General features: G+C 43.2%; 2 pseudogenes; both read left to right on the top strand.

Annotated features, from left to right (window-relative positions):
* Positions 1 to 3,385: 3,385 nt before the first annotated feature.
* On the top strand, positions 3,386 to 14,298 carry LOC105913051 (annotated as a pseudogene).
* A 3,327-nt stretch (positions 14,299 to 17,625) lies between these two features.
* On the top strand, positions 17,626 to 18,548 carry LOC122128716 (annotated as a pseudogene).
* The last annotated feature ends 357 nt before the right edge of the window (positions 18,549 to 18,905 follow it).

Below are 18,905 nucleotides of genomic sequence, written 5' to 3'. Positions count from 1 at the left end.
TGTTCAAGACCATAGTACGTCCTGACTCATTCACAAACATTATACAATATACAGGCTTGTAGGAAATCATATCAAATAAATTAAATAAAATTGAATTGAATTGAATTGAATATCACATAAGTAGCCAAGCCTATTAACTCAAAAGTGAATAATCACTTCCAAAGTGTCACGTCAAAAGAATGAGTGTGAGCACGTTATGATGAGATGATAATGATGAGAGACAGCAGGTTACAGAATGTATGCTGTCCACAAAAGCAAAGGTTGCTTGCATGTTCGTAGGCATGTAGTGTTTTGCAACAAAGTAAGTTATTGCCATTGCCTATATTACTGAATGTATGATGAGCTCCTCGTATTCCCAGCTATCCCACAAAATATTAACATCCAGCTTGGTTTATCTTCATTGAACCCAACTAAATATGCACAAAACCTGGGAGTTATATTTGATGACCAACTTCATTTCTCTAAGCATGTAGTTTCTGTAAGGAGGTCTTGCCGGTTCACACTCTATAAAATTCAGACCATATCTCACTCAATATTCTATACAACTTATTGTGCAGGCCTTGGTTATGTCTAAACTAGACTATTGTAATTCAATTTTAACCGGCCTGCCTGCATGTTATATTGAGATCGTTGGCAGATGATTCAGAATAGAGGAATGGTCAGAATAGAGGAATGGTCTTTGATCAACCATAGAGGAATGGTCTTTGATCAACCATAGAGGAATGGTCTTTGATCAACCATAGAGGAATGGTCTTTGAACAACCATAGAGGAATGGTCTTTGAACAACCATAGATCATCTGCTGGTCACTCTTCACTGGTTCCCTATCTGCTAGAATTTCATTTAAATCCCTCAGTCTGGCCTATAGGACAGCCACTGGAACGGCACCATCCTATTTAAAAGCTATGGTTCAGCTCGATTCCCACTCTTGACCACTTCACTACTCTGATGAGCAGTTGCTGTCTTTGCCGTGTGGAAATAGGTGTACATTGTCAAAAAATACCTTATAGTCACAGTTTTACTCTATAGTCACAATTTTGATATTTGTTATTGTTATTATTATTAATTATATTAATTATTATTAATTATATTGTTTTTGACCCCCCCCCCCTGTTAGGCTAGTATTACTGCCTCTTTTATAGTTTTTTTTTATATATTTATCTGTTTTCTAATATCTTCTTAATATTGTGTTAGTCAAAAGTGTCTGCTAAATACTATAACCATAACCATGATGTGCACAAAACGTCTGTGGGTCAGGAGGTCACAGAAGGTGTTCCCTAACATAGGCCTAAATGGTGTGAATAGTGATTGGCTGCACCCTTTTCATCTTTTAAGAAGACATTGAACAGGTTCTTGGTCTCCCAAAGAAAGCCCAAGTCGCTCTCTGGCTGGTCTGAGGTGAAAAGACTCAGTGAAATTTGAAGAACTTAATTTTAATTGCGAGCGCTCACCAGATATCTTTCACAGCGATAAGTGTATTAATAAAACATACAAGCAATAAAAACGCCAACTGCCTGAAAGGCTTTCCCTGGTGAAGGTCAGACGTATAAATAGTGTCACGAGGCCGTGACAGTGAAGTGAAGGCAGGGATTTTGTTTAGTTTTTTGTATTTGATTTCTTCTTTTTAAATATTTAATCTTTTCAGTGTAGGAGCCTATAGCTTGTGTTTTGAATTTCTTGGACAAGCTAAAAATGTGTATTAGTAAACAAGATTTGAAGGAAATTATAACACAAATGTCAGTATCATGGGATCGGGAAATGACAGCGTGTTGGATTCGGGCCTGTCCCTGTGGTCGGGGCTACTGCTTGCGCCACATTGCCTCCAGCCACTTTGGAAAATTGCCCTGAAATGGAATAGCTCTGCCCCTGCCAAAAAGGCTTTGATCATGCCATATATGTGTGTGTGGTATAAAAATAATACAGTACATCAACAGTTGTAAGGGTATTATTTTTTTAAATTAAAGAATATGCAGGCCTACCGACATCAATGGACCAGATTAGGTAGACTCAAAAGTATCACAAGTTAGATTTAAATCACATAATTAACTAATGGGTGCTGCTCATTTAATAATATGTATAAGTAAACTTGTTAGTTTATCAATGTGTAAAAACAAAATTACACAAATCCTAATCAACAGCTAAAATAATTAAAGTATGGGTGCTGCTCATTTAATGACATGTATGAGTCAATGTGTGTGTGTGATCCGGGCTTGACGTGGTGTTTAAATATATCAAACCATTCCAGTTTTCCTTATTTGGATCCTGCTTAGTTTGCAGATGGTCACAATATAAGGACCTGGAGGAACCGAGAAGTTCACAGAGACTAGGGGGGTTCCAGTGCACGGTAAGTTGTCACCTGCTTGATTAATCAGGGAGGAGCTGTACAGCATGGGTGGCTGCATGATGAACTCTGATATTTTCTGAAACATGGGAGAGCTGGATCGGCTTGGCCGTGAAATCTGTACAATTTGTACTATTTGCATTTATATATAATATATTGTCTGACCTCTTACTCCCATCATTTTAGACTATTTGACGTTTCTGGACATTTCATCTGGTACTGGAAAGAACAGGTAACTTTTGTAACCGACTATCTATTCAGTAACTTAAATTACTATTACTATTACAAATAATAACAAGCAAGTCAAACGACTACCAAAGAAAACATATGCCTATAGTTCTGAATACCCTTTCCAGTTCAGTCAAAACAGTCTTTTTCAATCAAATAGGGTTGCATAGGTATGCATATTTTGACCTTAAATCCAAATCTCTGGGCTGTACACACAGTCTTTGGCTGGACAGTTATCACCTATTCTGGCTTTGTAGCTACTTTTATTCAAATGTTACAGTATATCTCCCTTTGACCAGGCTTCAGTGAGGTTCTATGAAGACATCACTTCAAATATAAAAAATACTATAAGAGAAGAGACAATGCACTCAGCTTAAACATTTTTTACACCTACTTTCAGATCTGCTGATGTCTTTCTTCCTTTTTTGGATTTTTTGAAAAAGACTGCATCCATCTGCATACATCTTGATGAAAGACAAAGACAACATTTTAAATCCGCTAAATAATAACTACTCTACCCCACGCCCGTAGGGTGCATTTTGAATAGCAAGATACCCATGGTTTAATATGATTACCTGTTTCCCACATTAGATAAATTGTAAATATTTACTGTTGCTCTTGACTGCCTCATACACAGTCACTACAAAAAAACTAAAACAAACATCCAGTTGTTAATTTTTTTACTTATTTCAGATATGCTATGTTGCAAGGATGAATTATGTTTCTTACAGTCCGTGGTTGTAATATTTCTTATTACAAAATGACACGTTCATGCCTCTTCTTCCAACAGTAAACCTCAATCATGGGAGACAGCGACATGGCCACTTATGGCCCGGCTGCCATTTACCTCCGTAAGCCTGAGAAGGAGAGGCTTGAGGCCCAAACCATGCCCTTTGATGCAAAGTCAGCTTGTTATGTACCTGACAAGGAGGAGTTGTACCTGAAAGCTAAAATCCTGAAGAGAGATGGTGCCAACGTCACTGTTGAACTGCTTGATAAAAAGGAGGTATGTTAGCAAGGCTCTTAGTTAAGAAAATGATTGACTATTTCCATTAAACAGAAAGGTACTTGACTATATTCTCTATATTGTCCATTTGTTTTAGGAAAGAGTCGTTAAGGAGGAGGATGTCCACCCCATGAATCCTCCCAAGTATGACAAGATTGAGGACATGGCCATGATGACCCACCTCAATGAAGCCTCTGTCCTGTATAACCTCAAAGAGCGTTATGCAGCATGGATGATCTACGTAAGCTTTATGCTTTCTCACAGATGAAAAACTATGTTAAAAATAAAACAGCTGTAAAACCAATCCCCTTTATTTCTTCATTCTAGACCTACTCTGGACTTTTCTGTGCCACTGTGAACCCCTACAAGTGGCTCCCTGTGTATGACCAAGCAGTGGTGGAGGCCTACAGAGGGAAGAAGCGTATGGAGGCCCCACCCCACATTTTCTCTGTCTCTGACAATGCTTATCAGTTCATGCTCCAAGGTAAGCATTCAATTTAAAAGCCACTAAATAATAAGATTTAATTACATATTTGTTCATGAACTAAATAAAAAAAGTGATTCATCTAAAATTGCATTTGTCCCACAGATAAGGAAAACCAGTCTGTTCTGATTACGTAAGTGTCAATGCATGACTTACAACTTTGCATTATCTTCTATGTTACCTTGTGGCACACGCAATTCTTATCTGAAAAATTTCAATATCTTATGTTTAATCTAGCGGAGAATCTGGTGCTGGCAAGACTGTGAACACCAAACGTGTCATCCAATACTTTGCAACAATTGCAGTCAGTAGTGGAAAAAAGGCAGAGGTAGTGCCTGGAAAAATGCAGGTCAGACCCCTTACACATTTATGTGCTAATTATTTTTAAAGCAACACAAACATTCTCTTCATAACAACATATTCCTTGAATGCTTCTTCCACTTGCAGGGCTCTCTTGAAGACCAGATTATTGCTGCCAACCCACTGTTGGAGGCTTATGGTAATGCCAAGACTGTGAGGAATGACAACTCTTCCCGTTTTGTAAGTTAATTCTTTTAAACTCTGGCCTCAGTTCTGTGGTTATTAATAAGATAAAATTACTTAGGATATCATTTTGTCTAAAACAGGGAAAATTCATCAGAATTCACTTTGCCACAACTGGAAAACTGGCTAAAGCTGATATTGAGACTTGTAAGTATAATTATCCTGTGTATATCAACATTTTCTGGCTTAATTTTTTCAAGTTAAAATATATTCTTCCCCACCTAAATAGACCTGCTGGAAAAGTCTAGAGTGTCATTCCAGCTTCCTGATGAGAGAGGCTACCACATCTTCTTCCAGATGATGACCAACCACAAGCCTGAGATAGTTGGTAGGGTTATTATTTTCAACCAACAATCAAAAAACATTACATGTAATTATTCATTTGCAACAACAAATTATTGTTTTCCCCCTCTACAGAAATGTGCCTCATCACAAGCAACCCCTATGACTTTCCCATGTGCAGTCAGGGTCAGATCGTTGTGGCCAGCATTGATGACAAAGAAGAGTTGGACGCCACAGATGTGAGATATCCATGATCTTTTCTTCTGGACAATGAATACAATGAGAATGACATTCTTAAAAACACTAACGATTAAAAATAATGATGCGCTTAAACTTCATTTATGCATGTAATTGCAGGATGCCATTGACATCCTGGGTTTCACTGCAGAGGAGAAAGTCACCATTTGGAAACTGACTGGTGCTGTGCTCCATCATGGCAATTTGAAATTCAAGCAGAAGCAGCGTGAGGAGCAGGCTGAGCCTGATGGCACTGAGGGTAGGTTTAAAAACTCTACTGAACTTGGGTCAGTTCTAGTGATAACTACTAGGTAGTCTTATTTATTGAAGTAATTTCATTAAAAGATAGATCAGCATGTATTAACTTCAAGTTGTACTTTTCCTCTGATTATAGTTATTAATATATTATATTTATTACCTACAACAGAAGCCTGTAAATATATCTACGATGTCATTCATTAGATATTTTTTAGTGGCCTCTCAATTTAGGTTAAGAATGACTTTCCTGGGTAAAATATTGATATAAATAACTCACTTAAACGCTTTGTTGTTTTAAGATGCTGACAAAGTCGCTTACCTCCTGGGCCTGAACTCTGCTGATATGCTGAAGGCTCTGTGCTACCAAGGGTGAAAGTCGGAACTGAGTATGTCACCAAGGGTCAGACTGTGCCACAGGTAACTCACATACAAGGTTGACTAAAGACCACAACGATTTTGACATTGTTTGACAAGAATTTTACTGCTGGTATTTTCTTTCTCAGGGTTCACACCCGTTAACATTGACAACATTTCAAAACTGTTCAAGGACCTTTAATGAAATCTCCATGAATCTTCAAAAGCTAATAAATAAATAGAATGATATACTTTACAGCACAGATTGGGCCTAAACTCTGAAAGAAAAGTAAATAACAACCTTTTCCATTACTTTTCTATTCTATGTCAATTCAAGTAAAGACTCCATGGAAGAGTACAATAACATAATTCATTTCATTAGACCTACATTCAACAAAATTATTATTTCTTGACTTTTCCAGAACTTTCAGTGACTGAATTCCATGACTTTCCTAGCCCTGGAAAATGGGATTTTAAAACTCCCTGCCTTTTCTCATCATAGTAAGTAAGAAGTAATTCTTACATATTGTTTTAGGTCTACAACTCAGTGTCAGCCTTGTCCAAGTCTATCTATGAGAGGATGTTCTTGTGGATGGTCATTCGTATCAACCAGATGCTGGACACCAAGAAGTCAAGTCAGTTCTACATTGGTGTGCTGGACATTGCTGGATTTGAGATTTTCGATGTGAGGACAAAATGATAAGATTCTTCACTAACATTATTTGTTTCTAGTGACTTAAGAGTGCCACTCTCAAATAATGTTTGAATATGTATCCAACACAGTACAACAGCATGGAGCAGCTGTGTATCAACTTCACCAATGAAAAACTGCAACAGTTCTTCAACCACACCATGTTTGTCCTGGAGCAAGAGGAGTACAAGAAAGAGGGCATTGTTTGGGCGTTCATTGACTTTGGCATGGACTTGGCTGCCTGCATTGAGCTGATTGAAAGGGTCAGTTTCAATCAATCCAACTAGCACAGTGTTAGATTTGTATAGTTTCATGATGTCCACTTTTATAACTAAGCAATCTTATTTTTCAACAGCCCATGGGTATCTTTGCCATCCTTGAAGAGGAGTGCATTGTCCCCAAGGCCTCTGACGTCACTTTCAAGGACAAGCTGTATGCCCAGCATCTTGGAAAGAACGCAGCCTTTGCGAAGCCCAAGCTTACCAAAGGCAAGCTGAGGCTCACTTCTCCCTGGTGCACTATGCCGGCACTGTGGACTACAATGTTACTGGATGGTTGGACAAGAACAAGGATCCACTGAACGACACTGTTGTGCAGCTGTACCAGAAGTCATCAGTCAAACTTTTGCCTGTCCTGTACCCACCTCCTGTTGAGGGTAATAACCTGTTCAAGTCAAAAGGCTAATACACAAATAGTAATTATATTAGATTCTATGTATATAACTCAATTATCCGATTCATTATTTGTATGTCAACAGAGGTTGGTGGTGCTAAGAAGGGTGGTAAGAAGAAGGGTGGCTCCATGCAGACTGTGTCCTCACAGTTCAGGGTATGTGTTTTAATATCAAGAAGAAAATGATCAATCAATCAATAATTGTCCCAGCACAATTAACTGTATGATTCAAATTGTATACATTCTTGCCTCAACAGGAGAACTTGGGTAAACTGATGACCAACCTGAGGGCCACCCATCCTCACTTTGTGCGTTGTCTGATTCCAAATGAAATTAAGAAACCAGGTAAAGGGCTTTTAGTAAATTAAGACATGTCCATTATTCAACACCTTGTATTTGCTTGAAAATTTTACATCTCTGTATTTTCAAAGGTTATATGCAGAACTTCCTGGTCATCCACCAGCTCAGGTGTAATGGTGTACTGGAGGGCATCAGAATCTGTAGAAAGGGTTTCCCAAGCAGAATCATGTATGCTGACTTCAAGCAGAGGTAAACATACAACAATATACAACAATAACTTATAATACACACTTCATATATGTTTTAAATGGGGAAGATAATGTTTTTTTTATTATTGACAACAGATACAAAGTACTCAATGCCAGTGTTATTCCTGAGGGTCAGTTCATTGATAACAAGAAGGCTGCTGAGAAGCTCTTGGGATCCATCGATGTTGATCACGATGAGTACAAGTTTGGACACACTAAGGTGGAGAATGTTTATATCTTAAATTTTTTAATCGTGGATAAATATTGAATTACATACAGTATGTCCATTTCTGCTGCCAATCACTCATGTCATAATTTGTTGGTGTTCTTAATCTTTTAGGTGTTCTTCAAAGCTGGTCTTCTGGGTACCCTTGAGGAGATGCGAGATGAGAAACTGGCTTCCCTGGTCGGAGGAACTCAGGCTCTCTGCCGTGGTTATCTTATGAGGAGAGAGTTTGTGAAGATGACAGCACAGAGGTAATGTGTGATGTATTTGGTGGAATCACACTCAATCCAAAATGATTTGACCTGAAATAGGGCATGAATAGATGAAAAGACAGATTCCGCACACAGAGGTTGACGTTAAAAAGATGATTTAGTGTATTGAAAAATTAATTAATTCACTATAGAAATGATATGTTGTTTATAAGAGAGAATCCTTCAATGAGATCCATATGCTTCAACATTTACTTTGCAACACTTTTCCAGAGATGCTGTCTACACCATCCAGTACAATGTCCGCTCATTCATGAATGTCAAGCACTGGCCATGGATGAAGGTTTACTACAAGATCAAGCCTCTTCTAAAGAGCGCTGAGACAGAGAAAGAGCTGGCCAATATGAAGGAAGACTTTGTCAAATGCAAAGAAAATCTGGCAAAAGCTGAAGCCAGGAAGAAGGAACTTGAGGAAAAGATGGTGGCTCTGGTCCAAGAAAGGAATGACCTACATATGCGAGTGTCATCTGTAAGTGTAGCAATGTTAATACAATATGGGTAATCATCACATCATTGCACTTTCACATCACTAACCTGTCTGAGAATTATGTTTTCAATACAAATCAGATTTCATCCTTTCATCTTGTATTTACTGTAGAGCAATGAGACTATCAACGATGCTGAGGAGAGGTGTGAGGGTCTGATCAAGAGTAAGATCCAGCTTGAGGCCAAACTCAAGGAGACAACCGAGAGACTGGAGGATGAAGAGGAAATCAATGCTGAGCTGACTGCCAAGAAGAGGAAACTGGAGGATGAGTGCTCTGAGCTCAAGAAGGACATTGATGATCTGGAGCTGACCTTGGCCAAAGTGGAGAAGGAGAAACATGCCACTGAGAACAAGGTTTATATTCTTTAAAAAAAAAAAAAATAATTTTATTTTCAAGAAGTCTTTGAGGTTTACTGGATATTGATATAAAACATTCTATGTGTAGGTCAAGAACCTGACAGAGGAGATGGCCTCTCAGGATGAGTCCATTGCTAAGCTGACAAAAGAGAAGAAAGCCCTCCAAGAGGCCCATCAGCAGACTCTTGATGATCTCCAGGCAGAGGAAGACAAAGTCAACACTCTGACCAAGGCCAAGACTAAGCTTGAACAGCAAGTGGATGATGTGAGTTAAGGGCCTGTCTGTGTAAAGAAATGCACATATATCATTGTGCTACTTAATTACTTTATGCTTTGTATCTGCAGCTTGAGGGTTCCCTGGAGCAAGAAAAGAAGCTCCGCATGGACCTTGAGAGAGCCAAGAGAAAGCTTGAGGGTGACCTGAAACTGTCCCAGGAGAATGTCATGGATCTGGAGAATGACAAGCAGCAGTCTGATGAGAAGCTGAAGAAGTAATGTAGAATTCTATTAGCAACTAATGATTCATGCAAACATGTACTCCTTTTTTAGTCCTTTTTATAAGCAGCCATTAACAACTATTTTAATTTACAATTAAACAGGAAGGACTTTGAAACAAGCCAGCTCCTTAGCAAGATTGAGGATGAACAATCATTGGGTGCTCAGCTCCAGAAAAAGATCAAGGAGCTTCAGGTTTGTTTCACATCTTCAGTACCGAATAGTGTCATCTGCCTGTTCTTTCTTAGTATCACTTATTTCTTTTTAACAACCAATAGGCCCGCATTGAAGAATTGGAAGAAGAGATTGAGGCTGAGCGTGCAGCTCGTGCTAAGGTTGAGAAGCAGAGAGCTGATCTCTCCAGGGAACTTGAGGAGATCAGTGAGAGGCTTGAGGAGGCTGGTGGTGCCACTGCTGCTCAAATTGAGATGAACAAGAAGCGTGAGGCTGAGTTCCAGAAGCTGCGTCGTGACCTTGAAGAGTCCACTCTGCAGCATGAAGCCACTGCTGCAGCTCTCCGTAAGAAGCAGGCTGATAGCGTGGCCGAGCTGGGAGAGCAGATCGACAACCTCCAGCGTGTCAAGCAGAAGCTTGAGAAGGAGAAGAGTGAATACAAGATGGAGATTGATGATCTTTCCAGCAACATGGAGGGAGTCTAAACTAAGGTTTGTGACATGTAAACCTTAATGCTCTAGCTGACTCTAACTACAAACAATATCATACTGCAAACAATGATACAAACGTACATATTCTTGTATTTTGTATTAAATGTTGTCAAGTAAAAGTAATAATTGCCATAAACATTTCTGACTTTTGTGTTGCTTATTATTTACTTTCACAAACAGGGAAATCTTGAGAAGATGTGCCGTACCCTTGAGGACCAACTCAGTGAAATCAAGGCCAAGAGTGATGAGGGTGCGCGCCAGGTCAACGACCTCAGTGCTCAGAGAGCAAGACTTCAGTGAAAATGGTGAACTCGGCCGCCAGGTTGAGGAGAAAGATGCTCTTGTGTCTCAGCTGAGTAGAAGCAAACAGGCTTTCACTCAGCAAATTGAGGAGCTGAAGAGGCTAAATGAGGAGGAAGTCAAGGTACTGAACTGAACACAATACACACCACTATCATATACCGAAGCCTCATGGAACACTTCTAACACCATTCATTGTTCACAAACAGGCCAAGAATGCCCTGGCCCACGCTGTTCAGTCTGCACGCCACGACTGCGACCTTCTGAGGGAGCAGTTTGAGGAAGAGCAGGAGGCAAAGGCTGAGCTGCAGCGTGGCATGTCCAAGGCCAACAGCGAGGTTGCTCAGTGGAGGTCCAAGTACGAAACTGATGCCATCCAGCGCACTGAAGAGCTTGAGGAGTCCAAGTATGTACCACAAAAACATAGAATGTGGATGTGGGTTGTTATGTTGACTAAAACCTCAATTAAATTTTATTATCAGGAAAAAGCTTGCCCAGCGTCTACAGGAGGCTGAGGAACAAATTGAGGCTCAACTCCAAGTGTGCTTCTCTGGATAAAACCAAGCAGAGACTCCAGGGTGAGGTTGAGGACCTCATGGTTGATGTGGAGAGAGCCAATGGTCTGGCTGCCAACCTTGACAAGAAGCAGAGAAACTTTGACAAGGTTATACCTCTATCTTCTTCTAATATTTTATGGACATATGGATTTTTGGTAGCAGTGTCTTATATGTGAAATTTACCCAAGACACAAACTGTTTTTCAAAGGTCTTGGCAGAATGGAAGCAGAAATATGAGGAGGGTCAGGCAGAGCTGGAGGGTGCCCAGAAAGAGGCTCGCTCTCTCAGCACTGAGCTGTTCAAGATGAAGAACTCCTATGAGGAGGCTCTTGACCAACTGGAGACTCTTAAGAGGGAGAACAAGAATCTCCAACGTAAGTCAAGATGGCCTTCAAATACTTCCAAATCAAAGCTTGTTAAGAGAAGCTAAAAAAAATGTTTTATCCTGGAATACAAATCAATAGTACATTGGTAGATGCTGACTTTGTGTTAAGGGTTTTAAATGTCTTTTGCAGAGGAGATCTCTGACCTGACGGAGCAGCTTGGTGAGACTGGAAAGAGCATTCATGAGCTGGAGAAGGCCAAGAAGACTGTCGAGACTGAGAAGGCTGAGATCCAGACTGCCCTGGAAGAGGCTGAGGTACAAATACAAAATCCAACAGGATGGAGTGGAGAGATTCAATAGGACATCTTAATAAAATAAGCAATTGGTCATATCTTAAAATTATGTTTTACACTCTATTTAAAAATAGGGAACTCTTGAGCATGAGGAGTCCAAGATTCTCCGTGTCCAGCTTGAGCTGAACCAGGTCAAGGGTGAGGTTGACCGGAAGCTTGCAGAGAAGGATGAGGAGATGGAGCAGATTAAGAGGAATAGCCAGAGGGTGACTGACTCCATGCAGAGCACCCTGGACTCTGAGGTCAGGAGCAGGAATGATGCCCTGAGAATCAAGAAGAAGATGGAGGGAGACCTTAATGAGATGGAGATTCAGCTGAGCCACGCCAACCGCCAGGCTGCTGAGTCCCAGAAAAGTCTGAGGACCGTCCAGGGTCAGCTCAAGGTCAGTAGTATAAATATTCAGTGTTTTGATATTACAGTGCTCACACCAATGAAGTATAGCAAACACCACACATTCTCTGTCAACCAGGATGCTCAACTGCACCTTGATGATGCTGTCAGAGGACAGGAAGATATGAAGGAGCAGGCTGCCATGGTGGAGCGCAGGAATGGCCTCATGGTGGCTGAGATTGAGGAGCTGAGAGCTGCCCTGGAGCAGACAGAGAGAGGCCGCAAAGTGGCTGAGCAGGAGCTGGTTGCGCCAGTGAGCGTGTTGGCCTCCTGCATCCCAGGTAGAGAATAAAAAAAGGTTGTTTAAACCGATACATTAAAAAACAGTTCCAGCATTCAAAAATATAACTGAGTTGTTTTTTCTCCACACTAGAACACAAGTCTGCTGAACACCAAGAAGAAGCTTGAGACTGACTTTTCAGGTCCAAGGTGAAGTTGATGACATCGTCCAGGAGGCAAGAAATGCTGAGGACAAGGCCAAGAAAGCCATCACTGATGTAAGGTTTTTTTCTGAAACGAGCATTATATTTAAAAGTACTTTTACTTCTATTATTTAAAAAACACTATTCCATCATCTAGGCTGCCATGATGGCAGAGGAGCTGAAGAAGGAGCAGGACACCAGTTCTCATCTGGAGAGGATGAAGAAGAACCTGGAAGTCACTGTCAAGGATCTGCAGCACCGCCTGGATGAGGCTGAGAATCTGGCCATGAAGGGTGGCAAGAAACAGCTCCAGAAACTGGAGTCCAGGGTAGGTAACAAAATATGACTCTGAATGAATATGTTTAACTCATCATAACAAAACAGGGGTCAGTATCTGAAATGGAAATATTTTTATGTTAAGGTTCGTGAACTGGAAGGTGAGGTTGAGGGTGAACAGAGACGTGGTGTTGATGCTGTCAAGGGAGTCCGCAAATACGAGAGGAGGGTGAAGGAGCTCACCTACCAGGTAAGAAAGCTCTCCTTTTCTTTAGAACTGCATGCAAAATCTAGAGGGGAGGACATTTCTTGACAAACTTTTTCTCTTTAGACTGAGGAGGACAAGAAGAATGTCACCAGACTGCAGGATCTGGTTGACAAGCTGCAGATGAAGGTCAAGGCCTACAAGAGGCAGGCTGAGGAAGCAGTGAGTATTTTTCTACCTTTGCTATACAAGAAAAAACTGCATTGACACTCTTGTTTTGTTTTACTGTATTAATTGCACTCAATTTCAAATACAACAGGAAGAACAGGCCAATACTCACCTGTCCAAGTGCAGGAAGGTTCAGCATGAGCTGGAGGAGGCTGAGGAGCGTGCCGACATTGCTGAGTCCCAAGTCAACAAGCTCAGGTCCAAGACCCGCGATGCTGGAAAGGTAAGATAATGTTTTCTGAACAAATATTATTATTTCACAAATAAAGTGTTATTGATTTTGTATTTGTCATATAGTAAATTCATTTTCTTTGTTCTTTTTTAAAGGGCAAAGAGGCTGCAGAGTAAACTCTCGGAATCCATGTCACTTTCATCTGGATGAAAAATCCTGGTTAATGAGACTGTTCTGTAACAATGCATACTGCCTAATAAATATTTATTTATCTGAATATTGTTGTTTGAGTTTTATTAATGACTCATTCATTAGATCATTCGTAACATGGATAAAGGTTTACTACAAGATCAAGCCTCGTGCTTGAAGTGAAAAAGAACTTGCCACTATGAAGGAAAAGCATGCAAAACTCAAATAGAACTATGCAAAAGCTGAGGCCAAGAAGAAGGAACTTGAGGAAAAGATGGTGGCTCTGGTTCAAGAAAGGAATGCCCTGCAGCTGCGATTGTCATCTGTATGTTTCTAATTATTGGTGGAGGAACTATTCTACATAATTACGTATCACATATTCTAAACAAGGTTCTGACTCTGACTTCTTACCCATTGTACGGGTCTGAGAATCTCTCAGATGCTGAGGAGAGGTGTGAGGGTCTGATCAAGAGTAAGATCCAGCTTGAGGCTAAACTCAAGGAGACAACCGAGAGAATGGAGGATGAAGAGGAAATCAATGCTGAGCTGACTGCCAAGAAGAGGAAACTGGAGGAAGAGTGCTCTGAGCTCAAGAAGGAAATTCTTGAACTGGAGCTGACCTTCGCCAAAGTGGAGAAGGAAAAGCATGCCACTGAGAACAAGGTTGGGGTTCATGAAGGGTTCACACAATGTTTATGTAGTGCCCTCTCGGGTACAGTCGACTACGCCACCCCTTGAAGTGGGCTAAATTATGTTAGAGCAAGGGGAACTCAATAACACTATTGCCACAGTTGTTTGTGAAAGTATAAAAAGAATCTTTATTAATAAATAGTACACAAGAGTGGAGTTGGTTGGTCACCAGATAAGGGAATAATAATACAAAAATACATAGACACAATATGGGGACTGGGGAACCTCGGCAATGGGCCACTAGGAGAACTGATGTCAGGCCAGGTCTCTATAACACACGTGGTCTTGTGCACACTAAATACCACGTGTTTAAATTCAGGGAAAATGCACTACAATATCCAAGACACTTGGGTGATATGTGACAAGGCAATTAAGAGTTCAAACTACATGCACACTGCAATCTCTGTAGGTGTCACGTCAGAGCCCGGACCTGCACTAGCCACGCCCCCGTTGGTATCCACTTGCTCAGGCAGCATTCAGACGTTGACGTTGGAATGCGTTGCGCCAACGGATGGCGGAGGAGGAGTCTGGCGCGTGGGGTTCTGTTGATACCAGTGACGTTATAGTGAGATTGACAGGTCAACAAACCAATCACGCCACTAGCAAGCTGCTTACCTTGTAAGCAGTAGCATGCTAACATTAGGTAGGGTGCTCACACACCTCGCAAATCCTATCAGACGTATTTTTCAGTTACAATAAAGGGGTTTTTACATTGTACAGTGTCTATTTCTCGGTAACTTTTAAAAAATCTAAGCCAAAAAAAGTCAAACAAACAACTTTTAGGTACAAATACGACCATCTACGGAGTTTGGTCGCCATCTTTTTTTTTTGAGCTTGCCGCTTTTTGGATGTGAGCATATACGGGATCTGATTGGCTAGCGCCTGTGCTGTCAGTTATGCATGAAAGGCAATTTGATTGGCTGACGCATGCATTGCCTCACGAAAAGTTGAACATTCTTCAACTCTTGCTGCAAGCAAAGCATGAAACGCAACGCACGGGAACCCAACGGAGCCACAATTCAGTTCGGCAAAGGATGACGTCACCCCATTCAAAGTGAATGGGGATCCGTCAACCCTGACGGATCAACGCATTCCAACGCGTTCGTCTGAAAGGTCTGTTACTCTCACCGGAGTACTGATCACTTACACCTGTGTCCTCACTCACCGGGTCCCTAATCATCCACACCTGTCACAGTCCCTACATATACCTCACACTCCCTTCACTCTGTGTCTGGTATCCCACTTCAACGGATTCACAAACCTTGGATTTCTCGCTGCCTGACTTTCATGAGGATTACATACTCTTCCGTCTTAGTTCGTTACATTAGCCCTGCCGGCATCAGCATGGACGAGGGGAAGGTGAGTGCCATCACTACCTGGCCCCAACCCAAGACGGTGAAGGAACTACAACGTTTCCTCGGGTTTGCGAACTTCTACCGCCGCTTCATCCGGGGTTACAGCCAGATCACAGCTCCACTCATCACCCTTCTGCAGGGCAAGCCGAAGTCCTTACCCTGGAACCCTGAGGCCGCTGCGGCATTCGCCCTGCTGAAGAGCGCCTTCGGAACCGCCCCCATCCTCACCCTACCGGACTCTGAGGTCCCATTCCTCGTCGAGGTGGATGCCTCCAAGACGGGAGCGGGGGCGGTGCTTTCCCAGCGTTCCGGATCTCCATCACGACTCCATCCATGTGCCTTCTTTTCCCGGAAATTCAGCCCGGCGGAGCTCAACTATGACGTGGGCAACCGGGAACTCCTCGCGGTCAAGCTCGCTCTTGAGGAGTGGCGGCACTGGCTTGAGGGGGCTCGGCACCCCTTCACGGTGCTTACGGACCACAAGAATCTGGAGTACATCCGGGAGGCCCGAAGACTGAACCCCCGACAGGCCCAGTCGGGCTGTTCTTCACCAGGTTCGACTTTTCACTCTCCTATCGGCCGGGATCCAAGAACGTCCAGGCTGACGCACTTTCCCGACTCCACGAGGTGGAGGCAAGCACGGAGGAGCCAGAGAGGATTCTGCCTACACCAGTGATCGTCGCCCCGATCCTGTGGGCTCTAGATGAGGAGATCCGTCTAGCCCAAGTGGAGGACCCAGCTTCGCCGGGCACCCCCGCCGGGAAGACCTACATCCCCGCTTCCCTGCGGGAGCAGATCATCGAATCTATGCACACCTCACTGGGCACAGGTCACCCGGGGGCCAATGCGACCCTCTCGCTCCTCCAGGAGCGCTTCTGGTGGCGTGGCATGGCTGAGATGGTTCGTAGGTTCGTGGCGGGCTGCGCTGCCTGCGCCATGGCAAAGACGCCTCGCCAGCTGCCGGCTGGGAAGCTGCAACTGCTGCCCATTCCCCAGAGGCCTTGGTCACACCTAGGCATTGACTTCATTACTGACCTCCCTGCATCCGACGGATATACGTGCATTTTTATCGCTGTGGATCGTTTCTCCAAGTCCTGCAAGCTAATCCCGATGCTGCGTCTTCCCACCGCAGCTGAATCCGCGACAGCGCTATTCGAGCACGTCTTCCGCCACTTCGGAATCCCGGAGGACGTGGTATCGGATCGGGGACCACAATTCATATCTCGATTTTGGAGATCCTTTCTCTCGTGCCTAGGTGTGACCGTCAGTCTGTCCTCGGGATACCATACCATCCCAGACGAATGGGAAGACGGAGAGGAAGGTCCAGGAGATAAGCCGGTTCCTGCGAACCTTCTGCCACGACCAGCAGCACAGCTGGAGCCAGTTCCTCGCCTGGGCGGAGTACGCCCAGAACTCCCTCCGTCAGGCCACAATAGGGCTCACCCCCTTTCAGTGCGTACTTGGGTACTAACCTCCCCTGTTTCCATGGTCGGGGAACCGTCCACGGTTCCCGCAGTGAATTACTGGTTCCAGCAGAGTGAGAGGGTCTGGAGCGAGGCTCACCATCACCTCCAGAGGGCAGTCCGGCGCCACCAGCATCATGCGGATGTTCGGAGAAGACCTAACCCCGACTACACCGTCGGACAGAAGGTGTGGCTCTCCACTCGAGACATCCGGATGAGACTGCCCTCCCGCAAGTTAAATCCTCGCTTCATTGGCCCCTTTGTTATCATATCCCAGGTCAATAATGTGTCCTTCAAGCTAGAGCTCCCCCTCACTATCGTATCCATCCGGTGTTTCACGTGTCACTTCTTAAACCCTATCACCCGCCGATCACCTCTCTCCCCTCTTCCTCACAGCCTGCCGTCGACGTGCCCCCGCTGCCGCTCCTGCTTGAAGAGGGTCCGGTCTATGCCATCCGGGAGATCCTGGACTCCCGACGTCGTCGGGGTCGCCTGGAATACCTCATAGACTGGGAGGGCTATGGTCCATAGGAGCATGGGTGCCTCGGGACGATATCATGGACCCCGCCTTCCTCGCCGCCTACCATCAGGACCATCCGCACCGCCCAGCACCTCGAGCAAGAGGACAGGAAGACATGAGGGAGCAGGCTGCTATGGTGGAGTGCAGGAACACCCTGATGGTGGCAGAGATTGAGGAGCTGAGAGCTGCCCTGGAGCAGACAGAGAGAAGCCGCAAAGTGGCTGAGCAAGAGCTGGTTGATGCCAGTGAGCGTGTTGGGCTCCTGCACTCTCAGGTAGAGAGAAGTAAAGGTTCTTGGACTGCAATTACATCATCATTTTCACCACTTAATGTATAATAAGGATTTATACCTTAACCCTAGAACACAAGTCTGCTTAACACCAAGAAGAAGTTGGAGGTTGACCTGGTTCAGATCCAAAGCGAAGTTGAGGATACTGTCCTGGAGGCAAGGAATGCTGAAGAGAAGGCCAAGAAGCCATCACTGATGTAAGCAATGTTGCACTTCTTTCCAAATGATAATTCTGTTCAAAGTTTGAGAATGTGTTCATTTCTAATATGAAAAACTGTGTCATCATCTAGGCTGCCATGATGGCAGAGGAGCTGAAGAAGGAGCAGGACACCAGTGCTCATCTGGAAGGATGAAGAAGAACCTGGAGGTCACCGTGAAGGATCTGCAACACCGTCTGGATGTGGCTGAAAATCTGGCTATGAAGGGTGGCAAGAAACAACTCCAGAAACTGGAGGCCAGGGTATGCAACAAACAGGAGAGCTATATGTGGTATATTATGTATATATTTATGTGAAGGTTAAGGTCTGGTATTAAGTAGACACTTTTATCCAAAGAAACTAAGAAGGGCATACTGCAGTGTATCAAATCCGGGTCAAAGGTTGAGACACATATCACTGTACCACCAACATCCACAATATATATACATATATATAAAGATTTGCTATAGATAATTGTCAGGGAAATTACCCTAAACAGTTAACTAGCAGATTAAAGACACAACCCAGCATGGAAGTGAACTGGACTTGTTTACGCCGCGTCCGGCGGAGAGCAGACACCTCGACCAGGGTCTCTCTGACGTGCTATGCGGAAACAAGTCTCTTTATTGAAAATCCAAAGTTTACACAGGATGGCAGACAGGATTCTGGGATACACTTTAGGATATCTGCACTTAACCCAAGAAGATGTTCACAGTTCATACATGACACTCCCATGGTTGTACCATCTCGTCTTTGGTTCCCAGAGATAAGAATGTTTACCTAAAACCCCCAAACCAGACTCTGGGTCTTACAACAATAAATCAGTCTTAA

This window comes from Clupea harengus, chromosome 23 (genome assembly GCF_900700415.2).
Source record: "Clupea harengus chromosome 23, Ch_v2.0.2, whole genome shotgun sequence".
NCBI lineage: Eukaryota > Metazoa > Chordata > Actinopteri > Clupeiformes > Clupeidae > Clupea > Clupea harengus.
The sequence above is the reverse complement of the archived record's forward strand: the minus strand, read 5'-3'. Positions and strand labels throughout refer to the sequence as shown.